Source organism: Dermacentor albipictus, chromosome 8, assembly GCF_038994185.2.
Source record: "Dermacentor albipictus isolate Rhodes 1998 colony chromosome 8, USDA_Dalb.pri_finalv2, whole genome shotgun sequence".
Lineage (NCBI taxonomy): Eukaryota > Metazoa > Arthropoda > Arachnida > Ixodida > Ixodidae > Dermacentor > Dermacentor albipictus.
The window spans coordinates 52127585-52150062 of NC_091828.1; the positions used below are offsets into that span (position 1 = coordinate 52127585).

The 22478-nt window shown below is 47.2% G+C and overlaps 1 pseudogene; it reads left to right on the plus strand.

Annotated features, from left to right (window-relative positions):
* LOC135896055 (uncharacterized) lies at nt 1-15108 on the plus strand (annotated as a pseudogene).
* Nucleotides 15109-22478: the final 7370 nt, after the last annotated feature.

A 22478-nucleotide genomic window follows, 5' to 3' on the forward strand; every position in this document is an offset into this window, starting at 1 on the left:
ATGCCCGGTAGCTACGCGGTTGATGATCCCGTGCGCCGACTCATTGAGGTTGGACGGGGCACCCTCGATCTGTGCCATGTGGGCTGGAAACCAGATCACTGTGTGTGGTTTGATCTCTTTGCTTCCTAATATCCTTAGGGCCAGCTCAGATATGTTTCCTTTGGCAAATGCCCTAACAGCTGATATCGAGTCACTGTAGATTGATGTCCTGTTGTCGTCCAATAAGGCCATCGCTATTGCAGCCTGCTCTGCGATCTCAGAGCACGTCGTCCTAATCGAGATTGCGTTCGTTATTTGCCTTTCACAATGTTGTAGCTTTCTTCTTAGCATCGTTAATTTGACTGATGATCTGATCTAAGTGGGTGGGAACGTGATCTTCACCGAGAGCTTGCCGGAATTCATCCCATGAGACGAGCTCCTCTATGCGATGTCGTTGTTGAAGTTCCTGAGATTGCCGCCCTCGAGGTGTCCATGACACCACCACTGGGTAATGGTCGCTGCCCATGACATCTTCAGCCCGCATCCATACAATTTCTTGGGGATGAGAAACTAGTGTGAGGTCTGGAGATGTATCTTGCTGGCCTCCGTGTTGGCCAAGGCGAGTGGGTAACGCTAGTTCGTTAACGATGGTTAATTTGGCTTTGGTAATGTGCTGCCATAGGTGTCTTCCACGATCATCTGACCGGTGGTGGCCCCAGCATGTGTGCATGGCGTTGAAATCGCCCCCAACTATAACGCGATCCTGTGGGTATATTCTTAAGTAATTTGCCACAAAAGATATATCCACTCGATATGTCGTAGTGCCGAACGACCTGGCATAAACCGAAAACACCAAGGCTTGTTGATCACCGTCTAGAGAGACGCGCACTCCCGCTACCTCCTGCGTCTGCGTGCACCACGCGGAAGTATCAAGCTCTGTGTGGGCCACGTGTGAGAGGACAAGAACTCATGCTTGCCCGTTGGCTACTGCAGGCGCTCTTCGCGATCCTGGCCCAGGACGTCGGTGTTGAATGGAAGGAGTGCAGTAAGGTTTGTACCCTATTAGATTAGGGCTATTAGGACTAGTCTTCCGAAGTAAAATAGCTGTCGGAAGCGTGCGCATGATGGACAATCTCCTTTGGAGTTCTGCTCGTTTACGCCGGATTCCCCGGCAGTTCCATTGTAAGAACCAAACAGTAGAATCCGGAGCAAAAATGTCATGAGTTTTCGCACTAGTACCCGCCATTGTTAAACTGGGAGGTCCGCGAAATTGAAGCTAATGAGTGTCCAAGTCCGATCCCTTGCCTTGGAGAAATCTGCGGCGTACCCAAGAGTGGAAGCATGCGCTTGATAACCTCGGTGGTAACTAGTTAGACTATTTGCCTAAGCTGGTTATTGTCTAAGCGTACGGTGCGTGAGTGGTCAGTATCAGGATGCATTTCTGCACCTTGTCGTGTATTGCAGAGGGCTTCAGCATAGGCCCTGTCTACGCGTGCGTACTTGGGTACCGTCATCTGTTGTTCAAAGAGTGTTGTTTGTGAAGATGAAGGAGTGGCATTCGTTTGACGAAAGCTGTCAGGTTCGGTGGATCGTTTGCGAAGGTCTTGCCTCTTAGGTTTACGCCTACTATCTGTTGTCTTCAGCAGTGGCTGGTTTTGTATCGGAGGGAAGTCCTTTGGAGCAAACACATATTGCCCCGAGGATGATGGCTGCGTATTGGCAGGGCTCTTTTGCGCAGCCTGCGTAAACGTTTGGTTGCCTCGACGACGCTCGGCTCGTTGCTGACACTCCTTTCGTCGGGACAATCGGATACGTCGCAGAATGCCGTTCTTAAGGGTTTTCGTAGCGAGTTGCCGAGCAGGGCACTTCGGGTCTGTGGCTACATGTTGACCTCCACAGTTGCGGCATAGGGGTTCTGCCGGACAGATCTCGAGGTTGCCATGTGCAGGGCGACCGCAAACCGAGCATCGACGTTGGTCGACTACCGGGCACGAATTTTTTTGGTGCCCGATTTTGTGACAGGTCTCACAAATGGCAGCTTTAGGATGGTAAGGTATTACCGGTAGGAGAGTGCTGTATAGGTGGATTTTGCGGGGCAGTTTAGAGCTCTCAAACGTGATAAGAGCTGCTCCGTTCTTACCCATGGGCCTGGCACTCACTATCCTGCACGAGTAGCACTTGAGGTTGGCCATAAGCTGTTCGATTGTAAGCCCATTGGCACGATAGATGACGCCGCGGATCTGGCCCGGGCGAATGGTTTCATAAGCCTGTATTGGCCTTCAATCTCTCATAATTTCTGGAAGGGCATAAGCCCTTCCAGAAATTATGAGAGATTGAAGTCCGAGAAGATGGTCTCTAGCATGAGTGTGCGAAACGTCAACTGCAAACTGATTGCTTCGTTCAAGAGGGCGCACGTGAAAGCCTGAATGAAAATGAATTGTCTGTAGCTCGTCAGCAATGGCTCCGTGCAGCCAGTGTGCTGGCAAAGTGCCTAGTAGTTTAGGCGAGGTGAGCTTAATTATCACAGTGTGTTTAACACTGATTGGATCGGCGGATGTAGTTTTGTTCTTTCGCCGGACATATTACCAGTCATCCTCTTCAGTTTGCCCATTATTAGCAAAGTGACCTAGCCTGCCTGACAAAGTGGCCGTGGAAGCTGTCGCACAGCCTTGCACTCGGAAAAGCGCATTCGCATTGCAGGCCTTGTTAGCTGCCTTGGAGCTGCTAAGTTGCCCGCCGTGCTGTTTACTCGCGAGGCGTTCGTTGTGTTGAACTATCTGGGGAGCGCCGAACGGCCCCCTTGATTTCTTGGCAAATTTCGCAGATGGAAAATTGCAAGATCCTACCTGAGAACGGCTCTTTCGAGGCGCGTTTTCCGTAGCAAGAACAGAAAAGGGATTGGAGACAGGTATCGTCGCAACCACTTGGCTGGATTCGTCATCCGCATCCGTCATGCTTGCGTCGGCGTCAAGCAGTTCGGAAGATTCCGTCGCGTTATCTGTGCCGCCGCTCTGAAGCGATGCTGCCGTCGCCTCTTGCTGCAGCTGCTCCGAAGCCATGTTAGCACCGGCGGCGGGCGTGTCCGATGATTCCAACTGATTTTCTGGACCAGTCGTTGACGTGGAAACGTTCGAAATGTTATCCTGGGATGTCGAGGAATATGAAGGTGGCGGCCCATCCATCTTTGGGAGCCTAGCCCAAAAACTTCCGGGCCCGAAGCTTCAAAAACGTCGGAGCGATGCGAACGTGCGTCGGATCGGGACGGCTGCTCTCAGCGCCACCCATATTTTTTCTTTATTTCCTTTATTTTGTTTTGGCTAACTCATAGGGAGCATGTTTTAGCGTGCAGCTTTATGATGCGGGTGGCAGCGCAGTCACGTGGTATTCCCCGTATTTCGTAGGGTTTATTTATCAATGGCAAAAAAAATATAGCACGCAATTAGTACTTCGCTAAATATACCGTAGTTATGTGTCCTTTGGCTTGGCCTTCAAATGCCTCATTGGCACTTTGATAATTAGGATAGTATGTCTCGAGTTAGATAATTAGTTACAATTACCTAATTGAAGCTCAAGAAATTACTGGCAGCTACTCCACTGAACTGTAAACAATATGCACTAGGTTTTTCTTCGAGTAACACATATATATATATATATTTTAAATCTTGGTGCATGATAGGACACCCTGTATATATTGATGACCTTTGCATGCAAGTGGCGATGTTTTCATCCCTAATAAATGTCGTAGTTTATAAAAAATGTTCTTTTTTGAAGATATTATATGATATTAAAGCAGCGCACTTACATCTGACACGTAAACGTAGACACAGAAAGGACGTACACAGCGCCTGTGTATGTCCTTTCCATGTATACGTGTACGTGTCAGATGAAAGTGCGCTGCTTCAATATCATGTCTCACCGACTTTCCTACCAGTATGTATCCTTTTTTAAAGAGTCGTTAGCATTGTTTACTGGAAAGAGAAGCAATATTGAGACACACAACATTCACGTGCATTTCACACGCCATTGATGAAAGACTGCCGAAAGGTCACTCAAGTCTATAGGTTTTTTTTTTCATGCTCAGCAAAGCATGCAATGAAATTTGAAGCGTGGTGAGCATGTAGCAAGATATTTATTCCATGGCATACGCTATCCATACCTTTAGAAATAATTTTTGATTACCTACCTCAATCTCCATCAAAAATATAATAAACTTTGTCCTATATATATATATATATATATATATATATATATATATATATATATATATATATATATATATATATATATATATATATATATATATATATATATATATATATATATATATATATATGAATATTATTTAATATATTGTGTATGTGCATGGTGTTTACAGTGAAATTTTAACACAATGTTGAAGGGAGAAAATACGCATGAGGCAGGCGCCGCTAGTGCTTCTAATGTGCTTGTCCTCCTATTGTCAGGATTAGCAGAAATGGAAGTGAAAGTATGAATTAAAAGCCGTGCACGTCTACGCCAACAATGATGCAACAAGCTAATAGCCCCAGTTAAATTTCACGCCAGAATGTCGAGGAAAGTCAAAAGAAACGGGAAATAATGTGGGCTCTGGTAAAGGTAATTTAGGTGTGTGTGTGGGAGGGGGGGGTGGGGGGGGGCTGGGGGAGAGCTTCGAAATCATCCGGGAGCTGGCGGGGGTGATGCTTCCAGTTGTGCCCCAGGCCGCCAGGGGCCAACGCTACCCTTGGGGCTTGCGACCCAGATGCAACAACGCTATGGTGAAAACGCTGCTTATTTACATGTTTTCGGGTGCATGCTAGTATGCTGGTGTGGTCAAGCTTATGTTTACGCACATTAGACTACTGCTCCTTCGCAGTTGTCGTATATCTTTAGTAATGGAGTCCGGCCACGGCGTCCGTATTTCCACGGGGTGCGAAATGCCAAAGTGTGTTCAGATCGTGTTTTTGGCGCGTAAAACTCGATAATTTAATTTTTTTGTAATGGAGGACGTTTTTCTCTGTTGACTGTTATTCATTAAATTTCTTTCAGGTGATTTACCGTGGCGCTTGAGCTTCGTCTACTGTTTGAGTTTTCTTTGCGTAGCCGTGACTGTAAGAGCTAGCGCTAAACCGTGGAAGGGCCGAATAACGGAATCGTTGTAAGCATTTGTATTTCATTGGCAGCACCTCTCACACAGGGCGGCTGACCAACCGCGCGGCTTCAGTTTTCTTTCCTCTCGCATTTTCAATCATTTGGGCCAGCGTATGTGCCGACGTGTGTGCGCACCGCGCTGGACAATTGATTGATTGATTGAAAACATATTTATATGCTGAATATTCGTAGAACTGGTGCGTGGGCCGCCTAGTCCGGTAGCCCACTGGTTATTGCTGCTGCGCTGGCCGTCCACACCAGCCGGTGCTGACGGTCAGGATCATCGCTGCGCAGAATAGCCTCCCACTGCTCTTCTGAGGAATTTGGAACGGGGTCAACTATGGGATTAAATTGGCGTGCCCACACCATGTGGTAGAGGTCAGCTACTTCTCCACAGTGTGGGCATCGCGGAGAGTTTAGTGTAGGGTACCACTTCTGTAACGTAGCTGGCGTCGGGTATCTATTGACTTGTAGTCTCCTAAGGGTGTTCTCTTCTAACTTATTGATGGATTTATGTGGTGTTGGGTACTCCTTCCTGGCTGTTCTGAATGGTGCGAGATTGTCAGCATGCACTGCTAAAGCAGTTAGGTCAGATTATAAGACTGTTGCATCCCCATATTGTCACTGTATTCTTACTAAAGCAATATTATATACTTTACATTTGTCTATTTTTTTGCTATTGCGATAGAAATTGCACGGACAATCTTGGCGTAATTCCGCTGATGCGAACGTGCGCCGCGGTGGGTTGTGGTTTTGTGGGGGCTGTTCCCGCGCAGCTGTGTCAAAGGTAGCATAAACTTGGCTCTGGAAGTGCATTTCGCATGGGAAGCATCGTCGCTGCTTCTTCGCTTCATCATGCCAGCGTTCCTACAGCGAGTTTACCGTCAGTGTTATATGTCAATGTTTGGCTTTGCGCACAACACTCAAGTTTCTTAACATAACGAGGAAGTGAAGGTTTGCTGCAATGTACACTGGCGAATGCAGCTGGTTAATTATAGCTGTCTGGTAAATTGCTGTCGCCATCACTGCTTCGCTTTTGCTGTTGGACAAAAAGTATGCTGACGTAGATACTACAATTCTTTTTACCGTTGTACAAAGTTGAAATCATTACAACTTCTTTTCTGAAGACTGTAGCCCAGCAAGTTTGTATAAAGTCCATAGGAAGCAAAGTTGCTGTCACAACCAGCAGATTGCTATTAAAAGTGAAAGTGGTTAACATGCCCATGGTGGACAGTGATTTTCGTACACATTGCTAACACGTTTTTCTTGCATACTTTACAGCCATGCTGTGTTCCTGCCATCAGCATTGTGTCGCTGTGGGTCTACATCATTCTTCGTTGGTGATCAGATGATCAGCACAAAAACAAGCCCACAGAAATCTGCTAACTTTCTTAGTACCTCTGATATCAACAGTGCATTTTCGTGTTTCCGACCACTGGAACTGATCCTACAAGATGGCTACTAAATTGTGTAGTGTACCCGTGATCTCTTCTGTTCTGTATCTGAAACCATGGATGAAAGGCTGCACCCAGCGAGTAGTAACTTCCTCATGGGCCGACGTACCTGTAAACTCTGGGTTGAGTTTTGTCTCTGTGACCGTTGAAGCAAGCCCACACAAATCCTCTGTTAACTTATGATACAGGTGAACTCGTACAATGCATTTTTGTGTCTATGACTGCTGAAGCGAGCATGCTGATAACCTTTAGTTAATTGAGTAGTCGTCAAGATACCTGTGACGGCTTCAGCAATATTTGGCTGTGACCACGAAAAGGCCACATTCAGCTTCTGTTTACTTGCTTAGAAGCCTTCGAGCCTGTGAACACTTACGGTGAATTTGTATATGTGACCACTCAAGTACCGCAAATATCTTGTCACTTCTAGTACCTGTCAAATCAGTTTGCTTTTGTGCTGAAGCAAGTGTCTTGTAACAGCTTTTGTACCTGTGAACTCTAGAGTAATGTTCGTGTCTGCAACTGCTTAAGTGATCCTTTAGTAATTTTATTAATACCCAGTGTATCTCTCAAATCTTTAGTAATTTCACTGTGTGACACCATTGGAGCATGCCCGCAGAAAGGCTGGAGTAGCTTCCTTCATGGTTAAGACATCTGTGAATTTTACAGCATATATTGCATTCATGTGCCTGCGACCGCTGAAGTGAGCCAGCCTGCAATAGACCTCCTACTACCTTTGTACGCCCCCATTCTTGCAGAGGGCTTTAAAATTCTTTTACTGGCTGATGTGCATCTGCAAATATTAGCTCAACTGAAAGTGTCAATGTTTGCTCTGGTGACATTTACCAGAATTTGTTATGGATACACATTACCTATAGAAATGGATGATCATACAGAAGCTGTTTGTGTCTATATATGACCACTGAACTAGTCTCAAGTAATTTCATTAATGCCTAATGCAGTTGTGACAGCTTTAGCATAACTTGTGTTAGTGTCTGTAGCTAGTAAATATGGCTTAGAGAAAGGCTCTGGCAACCTAAAGTGGCTAACATATCTGAAATATTCAGCAAATGTGTTGATGTGCCTGCGACTATGAAAGAGCCCACAGCAAGCCTCATGGCAACTTCTGTAGTGGCTCCACTGCGAATTCTTAAATTTTCCTGCTACTCAAAGTGCATTTGCAAACAATTTATTTCATGCACACTTTTACTAACAATGTTGCATCAAAAATAACTTCTAATGGCTGAGCTTGTGTGATGAAATTATTGAATTTTATTTGTTTGCATTGATGCGCTTTACTGAAAACTGCTGAATGCAGTTGAGAGTTGAACTTCGATTCTCTTGCTACTGTTTTATGAACTAAATGCTGTATTTTTAATGAGATTGTCAAATGATTCAGCAGCCTGCACAATTTAGTTCTGTAGCTTCGTTCCTGTTAGCCCAAAAAAAGTAGAGCTTGCATGTCTATATGTTAATTTAATGCAGATGTATCAAGTTGTATGTAATGTATTAGCTTACCGTAGCAGGGAATTATGTGCACAATGCTTAGCTGCACTGCAGCCTTCCTTAGTATGCTTTGAGATGCCGTGGGGTGTACTCCTGGCCCGCCTCCCGGTACTTAAGCTTGTTAATGTTAGGTAGCTTCATTGGACCACTGAGATTTCAAAAGCCATGCAGTTCCTTTTCATCATTGCCCCACAGACCAAGCTTTGTTAATGGTATGTAAAATGCAGCAAGCCTGTTGCACTGCTACGGCACATTATGCAAAACGCCCCTATTATGTTAACTTATAATCAGTTTGCACTTCCCGTGTACATCCTAAATCCACAACCAAATGTCCCAAAGGTGTCCTTTGGACGTTATGTAAAACAAAATGTCCCAGAAGCGTGCTACGTCCTGACAGAAATGTGCTTAGGGCGTGCTCGGGGTTATGCAATAAAATAATCCATATTTAGACATCTCTTGGACGTCTGAACATACCATCATGACATTCATTAGACGTGTATGTGAACATCAATTCGCGTGCATGGGACGATCCCATGGATATCCAAGAATGATCCTTACATATGAATGGTGGACATATGTAGAACTTTGGTGGCCCAATGAATCAAAGCTTTGCGCGCTGTGTTCTCGCCACTTAGACGCACGCGCCCGTAACTTGAATGCCATTTGCGCAAGTGGCAGACTGGGGCATTTGCTGCGAGCACCGTCAGCACTGTGTTCTTGCCGCTTCGTTGTCATTGAAGTGAGAGGCAGCGGAATGGCAAATTCGCTCGCTGCTGCGGCCGCTTTCTCGAAAGTGGTTTCCTTGTTGGGTAAGCACACAAATGTCCACGCATTTAAAATTAACTTACCTAGTCCGCCTAAACTCTACGAATGCGGGCTGGGCCGAGCAGACTGCGCGCCCAGGGATAACGGGTGACGTAAAAGCAAATACTTAGAAAGATTGGGGCGTGTGCTGTGGCGCTTCAGCGAAAAAGTACGTAGAAAAGTGGTTTTGGGTTTATTACTTAACGAGGGTCTCGAATCCGACAACATTGATGTCTTCAGGTAGCATGCGTCGGTTTATTGACCAGTTGCCTTGACCCAGAAAGATCACGTACTCGTGACGCCTGCGGCAGAAAGGATGTTACACATCCACCGCCAAGGTTAGTGAGTGGAGGCGCTGGCTAACACTCCCAGGGTTCTAGTAGAAAACATAAATGCCCAAGAAAGTAGATGGGAAAACAGCGCCGCGGTAGCGGAATCGGTAAAGCATCGCAAGCGTATTGCGAAGACGTGGGATTGTTCCCCACCTGCGACAAGTTGTTTTCGTCACTGTCGTCTTTCTTGAGTGTGCCGTTTTGCGCTAAACAAAGTATTCATGGATTCGTCCACTTTCATTTCCATTTTTTCATTTTCTTTAATTCATTTAGTAAGTACAAGTAATTTCACCTATGTTGTCCTTGGTATCAATGTTTGCTGGCTTCTTATGTTAAGGCTATTATTCACTCGTTTAGCGACTGCGTCTGTTCTACCCTATCTCTGCTTTCGCTCCCTCTCCTCTCTACCATTCTTTCTAGATAACCTCTGGACTTGCACGTTAGTGGAAGGGCAAGCGCTGCACTTCCTGCAATGCTTTTGCGAGGAGTCACGGATCATTACAGCTGTCAAGTTGCTAATGTAGCGACGACCAGGGAGCTCCAGAGGGTATTGTCAGGATTGGGGGCTCAATCCCATCGTCCGTGGTCCTTTGCCAAGATTGGAGTACGGCATGAATTCGGAGGTAGCTGGCCCATGCCGTCGTCCAACTTATTTACGCTGAGATCGTTGATGAAGTGAAGAACTGCTTCTCATCGAGAACGAGGAAAAAGGGTTTATTTACAGAAATTAAATCAGTCTAACATGACTGCTTGAGAAAAAGAGTAACAGTCCAACATGACTGCATGAGAGAAGTGACTCAGTCTAACATGACTGCTCAAGAGAAGTGTCCTCAGCATTCGCACAACCACAGTTTTTATACACTCGATCCGCCGGTCCTACGACGCGGCGACTGTTCGTTTACTCATCACCAACGCGCCGCTGCTCTGCAGAACAGTTTACGTACACAAAGGCAACCGCGCTCTGATGCCCGACGACGGCGTTGGCGGGTGCCGTTCCGGGAACTATCGTTGCCGATCGAGGGTCGCTCGTTGTTCCGTGCCACTCCGAACCGTGAGAAGCACAAAAATACGTCGTTCCCGCGGCAGCTTGTCCATGCGTGTCAAATCAGCTCCGCGTTGGGTAACTCCGGAATCATTGTTCACGCACCGAACTAGTTCCGTCACAATGTCGAAGGGGCTGGAGGAAGGCGGCGGATTCCAGCGCAAAGGTCGCTTCTTTGAACGCCTCCCAGCTGCAGCGACGGAGAGGGAGAGGTGCGCGTCGTGTCGCCCTGTCGTAACTGTGTGGCAATCTTCTTTCGCAGCCCGCCATTCTTGACAGTATGTGCACATTTGACGCGATGCAAAGTCCAAGCGAGTTTCTCGCGTCGCCTTCTCTGCCGCGCTCCTGTCATGTATACACGCGCACTGAACCACCCTCCAATGCGGTGTGCGAGACCGTAGCAGCAACAGCAGCAGCAGCAGCAGTGGGAACGTCGAAGGAAAAGAAGCTTCGCTCTAAACGGGTTTATTTGCATTATGTACAAGGGCTCGAGGTACGGAAGCCCACTCCGTGTAGAAGCATATTAAACGTCCGAGTTCACATCGGGACACATAAGCCTCTCTGAACGAAAGGTCTCCACTTTTTATCCCCTCGTCTTCCTTAGGCAACTAGACTAGAGAATCTGATGACTGTATCGCGGTGAATTGCAAATGTCGAGTCGGTCGTAATATACCGCCAGGATTTCACAACGTTCCGCCGAACTCCGACTTTGACGGTATGACATGTCAGCGTATTGTAACCTAGGAATCCAAAGTCGGCGCTGTTCTTCAGTAGCAGTCGACTTGGGCCCCTTTCATCCATTAGTTCAGCTTGTCATGTTCAGGTAGAGGGTCTTGACCTGTCGGCGTCAAAGGTGTGTTGACTTCTGGATAGGCAGGTGATGAATAGGGTGACTTGCCTTTCGTAAACGTCTAAGAAACTTTAGAAGAGTTAACTGCTGGGCTAGTTGGTGATCTTGCATACTGAAAAGATTTTGCGCCAAAAAAACACACAAGAAGAAAGACGACGACACCACGGGCGCTACTTCAACTGTTTCATGAGGGGGAAAGCACTCGACATATATAGCCATCCAAAACACCGCGCATGCGTACAAGGCAACATGGAGTACAAGGTTTTATCAGAGTAGGCGCGATAGAAACTTCAGCTCAGCATGGTAAAGAAAAACTGACGTATCACTAACACAGTTCGGACCAGCTTTCTTGGTGTAGAAGGCTTCCAATGTTTCGCGCGATGTCTTATGCCTGCCTCTACCCAAAATCCTCGCATTGCGGAACCGTGGAAAACAATCGGTGCAAGTCCTGCAGTGATCCACAAGTCGCTCACCTTCATTATTCTTTACACCTTTTGCATGTTCCCTAAGTCGGTCGTTGACACAACTTCCCGTCTCTCCATGTAGGATTTCCCGCAGGACAGAGGAATTTCATATACCACGTTTGTGGCACACTTTACGAAACGCTGGCCATGCTTCTTCTGACAGCCAGGCAAGTTATGCGACGGCTTAGCTTAGGGAACATGCAAAAGGTATAAAGAATAATGAAGGTGAGCGACTTGTGGATCACTGCAGGGCTTGCACCGATTGTTTTCCACGGTTCCGCGATGCGAGGATTTTAGGTAGAGGCAGGCATGAAACATCGCGCGAAACATTGCAAGCCTTCTACATCAAGAAAGCGGGTCCGAACTGTGTTAGTGATACGTCAGTTTTTCTATACGATGCTGAGCTGAAGTTTCTAACGTGCCTACTCTGATAAAACCTTGTACTCCATGTTGCCTTGTACGCATGCGCGGTCTTTTGGAGGGCTATATATATATCGAGTGCTTTCACCCTCATTAAACTGTGTGTTGTTTTTTGGCGCAAAATCTTCTCAGTGTGTCTAAGAAACTCTCTTCGCCGTATTGTGTTGTACCAGGAGCTTCAGTAATGAGCGTCGACAGCGCCGCAGCTACGATCGTGCCAGGGCGCATCATTCACGCTGCGACGCAGCCGTTCCCTTCATTGCACTGACCCATTCCAGTCTTCTAGTTCACTGCAGCGGTGGTACTAACCACTTCAGCCAGTTCGTTTGATCGCACGCAAGCAGTGCTCGTAACGCGGGAGGAAACGCCAGCCCATCTCGCCACCACAAGAGGTTCCAACGTGTGGTCGACGCCACAGGGCCTTTGGGTTGCCTTACGATGTTGCAGAAAAGGTTCATTGCCGACTTTTTTTAGAAAACGAGCAAGCGGGTCAAGCAGCAATGCGTACACACCGAGGTTTCTGCTTCAACAATGGGAGATTTGGAGACGCGCCATGAACAAGAAAATCCTTTTCAGCACTCTATTTTGACTCATCTTGGAGAGACTGTGAACAGCATCACGTCCGACTACGCTTGTCCGTCCTCGTCAGTGCAAATGGACAGTGAGTGCGATGAGCTTTGTGCATCGTGTGCAGCAAGGGATGAACCTGATTCCGCGACAGAATTCACCACCTCGAATGTGGATGTCGACCATGCAGGCCAGTTGGACATTTCGAGATTTAAGACAATCACCCACACAGCCAATGCTGAACCCATTTCAATCTAAGAAGTACGGTAAGTTGAGTGTAAACTTTCACTCGGAGTGATAATGCCTATTCCCTTGGTTGGAGTGCAGAAAGCAGGCTCACGCAATTTTTTGTTACCCTTGCAGAATGTTTTCTACTGGTGCCAATGAGAAATCGGCATTTGTCAATGGTGGATACAGTAACTGGAAGAAAGCCCTAGAAAAAGATGCTGGTCTCAGAAAGCACGAAAACTCGCTCGCGCATAAGTCTTGCAAGACACCGTGGGTTTCCTGCACGCAGATTAAGTCAGGAAGACAGCAAGTCACTTGCAACACATCTCAGCGACGCGTACTCCAGGGAGGCGCAGGAAAATCGCCTCTGTATAGGAAGAGTCGCAGATATTTTGCGATTCCTTTGCCGTTCAGGGAATCCCTCAGAGATACCACGATGAAAGTGCCACAAGTGAAAGCAAGGGAAACATTGTTGAGCTCTTGAAGTTGTTTGGGAAATATGACGACATTGTAGGAAAGAAACAGTGGTGGAGCAGCGAACGCGAAGTACGTTCGTCACTCGATACAAGACCAGATCCTCGAATTTCTTAGCCACATCACATTTACAAGCAAAAAGGAAGAGATGAAAAGCTTCAAGTACTTTGTACTTATTGTCCATGAAACCAAGGACCTAAGCAAGACGGAACAATTATCAGTTGTACTAAGGTACTACGCAACTGGGGCTATCTTTGAGCGGTTTCTTGGATTTGGCAACGCTGACCACTTGGATGCAAAATCACTCTTGGGCTATGAAAAGGAAACGTTGAATCGCTGTGGCACCGATACTCGTTTGTGCATTGCTCGAACACATGTTGGTGTGAGTGTCATGAGCGGTCTCTCAAGCAGCGTCCAGGCTCTGTTCAGGCAGGAATTGCCGCAGGCAGTGTACGTCCACTGCAAGAACAGCCGGATGTCTGCAAGGTGATAAAACCGGTGAGATATTTTTTCTCCTTTAGAATGCCTCTATGTTTTCCTGAGTGTATCTGCAATTCAGTCTTTGTCAGTGAGAGAGCTGCAGCATCTCAGCGATACACAATAGGTCTGCCAGATAGTGGCTTGCACAGCAATAATGAAAAGCTTTCCTGCTATCCTTGTATGCCTCGCCGAAGTCATCGCTACAAACAGCAGGCGGGCAACGGAAGCTAAAGGTCTGCTTGAGCAAATTAACTTCTCGTTTCTCTTCCATTTAAGCCTATTTACCGAGGTACTCCGCCGCCTTAAGGTTCTTTCGGACCTATTGCACAGTAGAGATTGCAATTTTAATCAGGCATGCCTCATCGCACGCGCAGCCATTGACGAGTTCTCCGAAATGAGAATTTCGCCGAAATTCTTCGACGCACTCTGGGCTCATACCGGCAGTGTTTCTGAGGAGAACAGGGTGTCCCCCCCCAAAAAAAAAGCAGAGAATGAAGCGCCTTCCTCTACATCTACAATAGTATGTATTGAGTGAAGGACATGTCATTGAAGAATAGTCTCGAGATTCAAAGGAAACATTCACAGTCAGAGTTTTTCTGCCCGTTTTGGACCACCTGATTGCGGAGCTGACTAGGTGGTTCACGGAAAACGATGATGTACACCGCGGAGTTAGCAACCTCAACCCACGGAGTGAGAATTTTATGGACATCTTACTGAAGCCTTCCACTGAGCACTATGCATGCGACATCGAAAGCATTGAAGTTGAGTGCAAGCTGATAATGAAACTTCGTCAGCGCATCGAAGCCGAAAGTGCAAGAGAGACACTGCTGCAACTGGCGACTGTCTTGGGAGAACATAATCTAGCCTTCCACGACCTGCACATGCTAGGTCTTATCGCCGTGACGATACCGGCATCGTCATCATCTTGCCAGCACACGTTTTCGTGCCTTCAAATATTGAAGACTTCGCAGCAAGATGAAAAATTAAAAATTAAATTATGGGGTTTTAAGTGCCAAAACCACTTACTGATTATGAGGCGCGCCGCAGTGGAGGACTCCGGAAATTTCGACCACCTGCGATTCTTTAACGTGCACCTAAATCTAAGTACATGGGTGTTTTCGCATTTCGCCCCCATCGAGATGCGGCCGCAGTGGCCGGGATTCAATCCCGCGACCTCGTGCTAGGCAGCCCAACACCATAACCTCTGAGCAACCACGGCGGTTCGCAGCAAGATGAATAGCCGTCTGAGTGACATAGCTGTGCTTGCGGTCGATCAATATCTCTTGCCAATAAGATATATCTTCAGCGTGTTGTTGACATGTTTGAAGCTGAGCACAGTAATCGATGTATACGTCTGCACTAGTATGCCGGTATAATGACACCCCATCATATCTTTGGGGCAATCTCGTGGGAAAATTGTGCGGCACAGGCGTAGGACCAATACCTGTACCAGTATTAGAACACCCCTTCACCATCGAATAAATCCCGGCTGTATTGTCTTATACTGTCAAAGCGCAGGCATTGGCGTCTGTGGTTGTGACGAAACCTTTATCTGTCCCTGTCATCACTTTGAAGGAGACTGCATATAGGGTGCTGTCCGAGGCCACGTTGGTAGCCAAGTTTGTGTAGTGAACAGTGTATAGACGGAGAGCTGTTATTTGCGTTTGTGAAACCTGCTGTACTGCACGACCAAATGTGGCTCTCACTGAAATGCTTATTGCGTGCTCTATTTTTGCAACTCTCTCCTCTCATCTATTTGTTTGTTATTCTTTTTTCGTATACCCTTTTGTCATTTTTATCATTTCCAGCATTTAGAATCACCAGCCGGCGCCACAAGAGTGTATTATCTTTTATTTTTTTGTGATCTCTCTACCAATGTTGGAATTGATACACACATTGCTTTAAGGTGCACATTGCTTAGCGATGCTTAGAGGTGTTTCTCTCCCGTTGTGAAATATACCCTTTTGAAGCGATATTGCGATTTAGTTCGCTGGTGTTATTTGGGTACTGCTGGGCACCTGTTTTTTTATCTTCCAGTCAAAAAATCCTGGCGCCGCCCATGGGATGCATCCGCCTTCAGGACTACGTATTTGCACAGCCATGCATTCTGGTGGAATGTGACCACCACCCACACTAGAAACTCACTTTAGATAATATACAAACAGGGAAACGAGATGTTCACATAGCAGATGCCCTGTCACGGTTCCCTTCGAAAGAAAGGGTACTGGAAGAAGAGCACTTTCAAGTATACGTCGACCAAGAGTAAAGTCTCGACAGAAAGACCGCAGCAGATGAAGTGTGAGACCAACTGAAATGAGGATCACGGTACCCTGAAGCTACATGCAAGCACAAAATGGCCAGAAGACAAAAAGTTGGTCCCGAAACAAATCTGAGCTATATTGACTATATCGTGACCAGATCCATGTTGAAGACGATGTTCGCTTTAGATCGAACCGACTCAGCATTAGCTGCAGCATGAGGAACAAAGTCTTAGCCCTCCTGCAAGCGGCACATGAAGGCACAGAAAAGATGAAGCAATGTGCCAGAAACGTCTATGTTATTGCAGGGTATGTCGGCGGTAGAGGAGAATTGGAACGATCCATCGCTTTCGATTGGGTCGTCCTCTTCAGTGCTTTTGCTCGTGAGTGCTGCTCGTGCTCCGAGTCTGTGCTCCGCCAGACTGTCGCCACTGCGCTGCTCCTAGTCCGGTCAAATAAACACCTTAACACAGCAAAATTCGTAAAGAAAGTAGGAAGGTGTGCGCTCTGCAGACAACACAAGTCCAGGAACCAATGGCTGCCCATGATGAGCCACAACATCCCCAAACTACCCTGGCACACAGTTGGCATTGACTTTTCCCACCAAACGGGAGAGGAGTAAGGAAGCAACGCAGACTTCTACTTGTTATATATTGAGCTTCAGCGCTTGAAGCACACAACGGCAGAAGCTGTCATTAAGTTCTGCCAAGAGGTCTTCGCTACGCACAGCGTTGCCTGCAAACTTATCAGCGACAACGGGTTACCGTTTAACAGCCACAAGTTTGTTGAATACATGGAGCACCGTGACAACATCCACACTACATTAAGCTCAAAATACCCCATGTTTAAACGGAATGGCCGAGCGTGCCGTGCAAGAGGAGAAGCAGCTTCTGAGCAAGACACCTTGCCACACGACAAAGTTATACAGTGCCCTACTGTAGTGCAGAAACATGCCAAGAGAAGTTCCTGCAGTCTCCAGTGCAGCGTCTCACCGGAAGGATAAGGGTAGCCAGCGCCACCTCCCTCCTTAATTAGTTGTAAACAAAGCGTGCCTACAAATTTGCTTCTCAGCCACCACAGCATGCAGTTGTGTGTGCACCATGGTCTACAAGAAGGTGGAACATAAGAAGTACAAGCAGAAGCAGACCAGCGACTTTGTGTCACTGGGCCGTAAATCTATCCCCACTACTGACAGGTCAGAGGGGGTAGGTGCGACCCGACGAATTACACGCTACAGTGTTGAGCTTGGTTGAAATGCCATGATGCGTAACTGGCGCCACCTGATCCCTTTCGTTCCTGCAAGAGAACAGCAGAGAGCTTCGCCAGATATACAAGAGCCACCACAGCATCCTGTTGCAGTCCAAGAACCGTCTTCCAGCACAGCAGGGTCAAGAACTGCCCAGGGGCAGTCCTGAGTGGACATTGGTCAAGTAGTGTGGACATGTAATGGCCAACAAGTTGTTTGCCCAGATCACCTTAACTTTTGTTTCCTGGCCTCACCTCTCTTCTGTGGTTTTTCACAGGGGAGATGTAGAGGACGCCACTGTTCTGTTAGTATGCCAAAAGTTTGCGGCTCCCTCTGGATGTTGGTTGACCGTATAGATGCACTGGCCTTCGAAAAAAGGGAGCACTTGTTCGTTTGGGATTGAGCATGTCAGCCGTCTGTCTTTCTATGCTGTCGCAATAAGTGCCATGCGCCATCAAGCCTACACCGGTCATATTTGCACATATCTTATATCTGCAACAAGGTGCGGGCTCCTGAAATGAACCTACATTGTGTTGGCACAAAAGATGTGGGGAACATTGTGCAAACATGGTACCTCCCAAAGTACCATCAAAAGAAGCAATACTAAATAGCAGCTTAGAAATCTAGCTGGAATAAATCCGACAAAATTTCTTGGACAAGAAGACAGGCAAACCTTAGAGCAGAATTGAGCCCGAGTAGATCAGTAGTTGGGCCACATTCCTTAATATTTGTGTTCATTGTTTACATTTGGGTTGCTGAACATCTACCTTCTGCATCGTGGCGAGCAGGTGCTCAAGTAAGTCTCCCATTCACTAGCCACAAAAATCCTAGCTAAACAATGTAACAGTATAAATTGCAAGGCAAGAAATAGTACACGAAGACGCTACACATAGTGCCATTAAAATGTGCAACAGCTTATCTAATCGCGCAATATTTGCAACAGGAAGCCCGACGATGGAGAAATTCTTTTTTTTTCGTGATCTATGCACAAAACTGAGTGGCAACAGCAACAACAAACTCAAGAACCAGTTTAAATCTAAGCACCGTAGGAGAAGAACGGCCAAGCATAGGGCTCACATGCGTCCCATCCACAATGGAAAATTCAACAAACGAGCAACAGCACTAAAAAAAAGAATAAAAGCTGCACAAGACCACAATACCAACCACAAACGGGCTGTAAGGTACATGGAAATGAGCTGCTCCAGAGTTGCGCCCAAGTGCCCCAGTGTATGTGTGGTGCGACGGTAAGTTTCGCATGGTTGAGTGCTAGTTCAGTGTTCAAAACTAACGAGACGGCTGCGGCCGAGCGTGGGGTTCGAGAAGTACATATGTGTTATCGAAATTATTATAAAAAAAGTTAGGAGCAGCTAGTTGCTCCCAATTCTTGTCGGGCTGCTGTAGGCGTCTGTCAAAAAGAGAGCGCATGAGAAAAAAGGTGAACTTGCGCTCCTAACAGGTGAAGCCATGGATTTCTGGCTTTGCTTCTGAGGGCGTTTTGACTTCACGCACAGTTGTTTGTTGATCTTTACGCGCTGAGGGCAGTCTTGAGCCGTTGCAAGGTGTACCCCCCAATTGCGGCATTTCGGCACCTGGTTGGGACAGACCTCGTCACTGCTATGCTGCTTTCCGCCACATCTCGCACAAGGCAGGCTGTTAAAATTCGGACAATGCTGTTTTCCGTGTGCTAATTTGTGGCACGTCTCACAAGTGTAGACCTGCGACTTAAACGGATAGACTAGAATTGTGAAACACTTGGGTCCGACTTTGCATGGAAGTCTAGTCCCTTTAAAAGTGACTACAGCGGTGCCTTTCTCCCCAATGGGGCGAGCGCTGATAAACGTCGCACTTCCGGCAGTGCAGCTTCATGGTAAGCTGCTCGGCAGTCATTCCACCTGCGTTGCGGATAATGCCCCACATTTGATCCTTTTCTATGGCCTCGTATGCTTGAAATAGTTGGCTTGCCATTTATTGGAAGCTGTATTAAAGACAGAAGGGCATCTCGTGTCGCGATGATCGGTATCAACCGCTATTTGATTACTCCTGTCCAAATACCTGACCTGAACGATCCGGTCAGCTCCTCTTTAATGCGTTGAGGGAGCGTTGTGCATGTGATTCCAAAGCGCCTCACCAATAACAATGAAATTGTTATCCATGATTCTGCATGGGTCTTGAGTTTTTATGCGAAGCATATTACGAGAGCTCAACCCAGCTCCTCAGGCGCGGCGGTGTCGCCTTCAATACCACGTGACACCGTGACGTCACGACAGAGGAGAAACGGGGCTCCAACTCGCGCCGTCGCGGCGGTATTGGCGGCGAGGAGTTACGGAGTCGCCCTCTATCGGAAGCGCCTCGCTGGCGTAGTATGAGGGATCACGTGGCGCGCTCCTCATAGGTTTTGCTGTCAGCGCTCACTGAAAACACCACGCGCGAGCTCTCCCGGACATTTCTGCAAGTACTTTCGAAACAAGAGAAGTTTCTTACTGTCTAAATAATAATCTTAGGCAAACTGAAAGCACACAATCGTTTACAGCCGCTATCTCTTTACCGAATACGTACAGTGAACGCCACTGCGCGCGGTCGCCGCGATGGAGTCTCCCGAACCGCCTTGTTGCGTGAAAGGTAGATAAACGCTGAGAGCGAACCATGTGAAATATGTTCTTATAGTGTTCGTATAACTAAATGGAGCGTAACAGAACGAAGCCTCAATGCAGCGATCGCGCAGATTCGCAGCGACCGACTGCGCGTCTGCATGCTTGTCCGCGCACCGTTTCGCTTTCTCCGCGTGCGCGTTTTCGCACCGTGCCATGAGCTTCAGGCCGAAGAATATGAGCATTTGACAGTATACAAGCAACCGTTGTTCCGTGGGCGCTATCAGAGCTGTTCAAAAATAATTTCATTGTAGAGACTTCGACGCCTACGGGGACTGTGATGTGCCGTCGCGACGATTCAATCTTTTTTTTTTCTTCTAAATTCTTTGTCTTTCGATACTATTTCTCGAGTTGCGTCGCACTGTATGTTTATCGGCGTTCTCAGCGTGCAATTTCCCGCTGCTCCTTTTTTGTAATCCAGTGCATTAATTCATAACATAAACATGACCATATGCCATGCTTTCTTTAAATGTGCTTCTTACCGCTGCCTTTCCACTCCACTGAACTTGCCAGTATCTATAGTATCGACAAGTTCATAGACCAAACCGTCATGACATTAGTCGGGCAGCGGACTCGGGCGTGCGTCTCAGTGCGTGTTTTCAGAACATCGCAGACCGGGCGCCGTAGCAGAAATCTTCCTCGCGTCTGTGCTTGCTGTATACCCGAGTTGTAGCCGATGACTGTTTGCCGGTTTTATGTTTCACGAGCCAAGCTTCACGCAGCTTCTTGTCCTGCGGGTACGTTTGAATAAGGCTGACACCGGCCTCCGTTACGTGCGTCCGGCCCTGCGGCACCGAGCAGTAGCCTACCATGTCGCGTGCCTTCAAAAACAGCCACTACCTATTGTAGTGCTTTCAAGCGTTGTAAAGGAGACACTCGAAGCGGGTAAATTTCGCCACTAAATGAAAACCGCAGCGTACGAGGGAATTTAAACTCGTTTTCAGCTCGCTTCGGCGCGCCCGAAGCAGCCGACGCGGCCGCTATGTCCACGTGATCCCTCCTAGCACGTCACGCCGACGGTGGCGCCAGCTTTTCCAGTGGTGGAGCTCGAGGCCAATATAAGCAGCTGCGCTTGCCTTTGCTAGACACTCACGAGGTGAGATGCCTCCTGGAGACAGAGCTGCTCGTTGGAATGAGAAGCGAAGGTTGCTGCGTGCTACAGAGACTGATTTTCTAGGTGGCTTTGGCTCAACTCTTGCAAGATGGGCTGGGTGGGAATCGAACCAGGGTCTCCGGAGTGTGAGACGGAGACGCTACCACTGAGCCACGAGTATTTTTTTTAGGAACACAGTGTGAGCGTATGAACGGCGTTGAGTGCGCGTTCGCTTTTCTTCGCTGGATCGGCGCGTTTATATGCAACGGTTTTCCATGCTCCTTGTTCGCTGTCATCTTCGTGAGTAGACACCGAGTCCGAGTGATACGCGTTAAATTCTGGCGTTGCGTTGCCGTTGTAGCGAGAGACGCCATGACGAAACGCAGCCTTGGGTTTAGCTGCTGCAGCTATCGCGGACAGTGTTCCGCGTGCGCGTTTCTGCCCATGCTTGGCGGTGGGTACAATGAGTAGGTTTGAGACGAGTAAATCATCGTACTTGCTTTTGCTTCCTCTTGGTGGCTCAGGATCAGCAAGTAGAGCGAATGGATTCACGTCTGGACGCAGCGGCGTCTTTCTCGAAGCGGTGGTGTCCACCATGGCGTCGGTCGAGGAGCTTGTTAGGGTTGGCGCATTCTCTAGTGTGAGGGCGGCTTCAAACTGCTGTAACCCCATGTCCTCAGGTAATGGAACATTCAAAGCTGCCTCTAGGTAATTCATGACCACGGTCGATGCGACTTTTGGGCCCTAAGGCCCAAAGTAACAGGAGGAAGACAGTGACTGTCGGAGATGAAAATGCACACTTCTGTTCAACTCCGCCACCCGGTGGCGAGTGCCCTATGCCCATGGGGGTGACATTTATCATACTTTTGCTTCAGTTTGAGGTTGATTTCTGTACGCATAGTGTTTTAAGTGTTCGAAGGCTGTTAGAATATAGTTGTATTGACAACGTGCCTACTTTAACGTATCAAATATTTCACGCCCTCAATGGAAACAGTAAACTCTTGTATTTATTATCTTAAAAGCATGTCCTGTACACAATTTTGTCAGTGAGGAAATTCCTGATGAGAGACTAGTACAACTGCAATTCAGAAAGCATCTCTTTCAAATTTCGAAAAACAGGATTGGCCCAATTTCAATGCTTCTGTACACAAATGTATTACACAGTGCAGGCTTATTTATAAGCTCAATTCAATATGTAAAGTTTATACAAATATTCCTACAAATATATGTCGCACTAGTGCTTATAGAAATGCTGGTACATTAGTTGAACTAAAATGTAAGAATGACTTAAGCACGGTGGAACTGACATTCGACTCAAACATTAGATTACTCATCTATGTTACTTATAACAGGTTCCTTCTGTGTTAATAATGAAGTTCCAACTGCCGTCATTCAACTTCTCTTGCAGCCCCAGATACAATAAAATGCTAGCATCCCTATATTGCATGCCGTCAATAAATTATTGAAAAATCAAGAACAGACAACGAA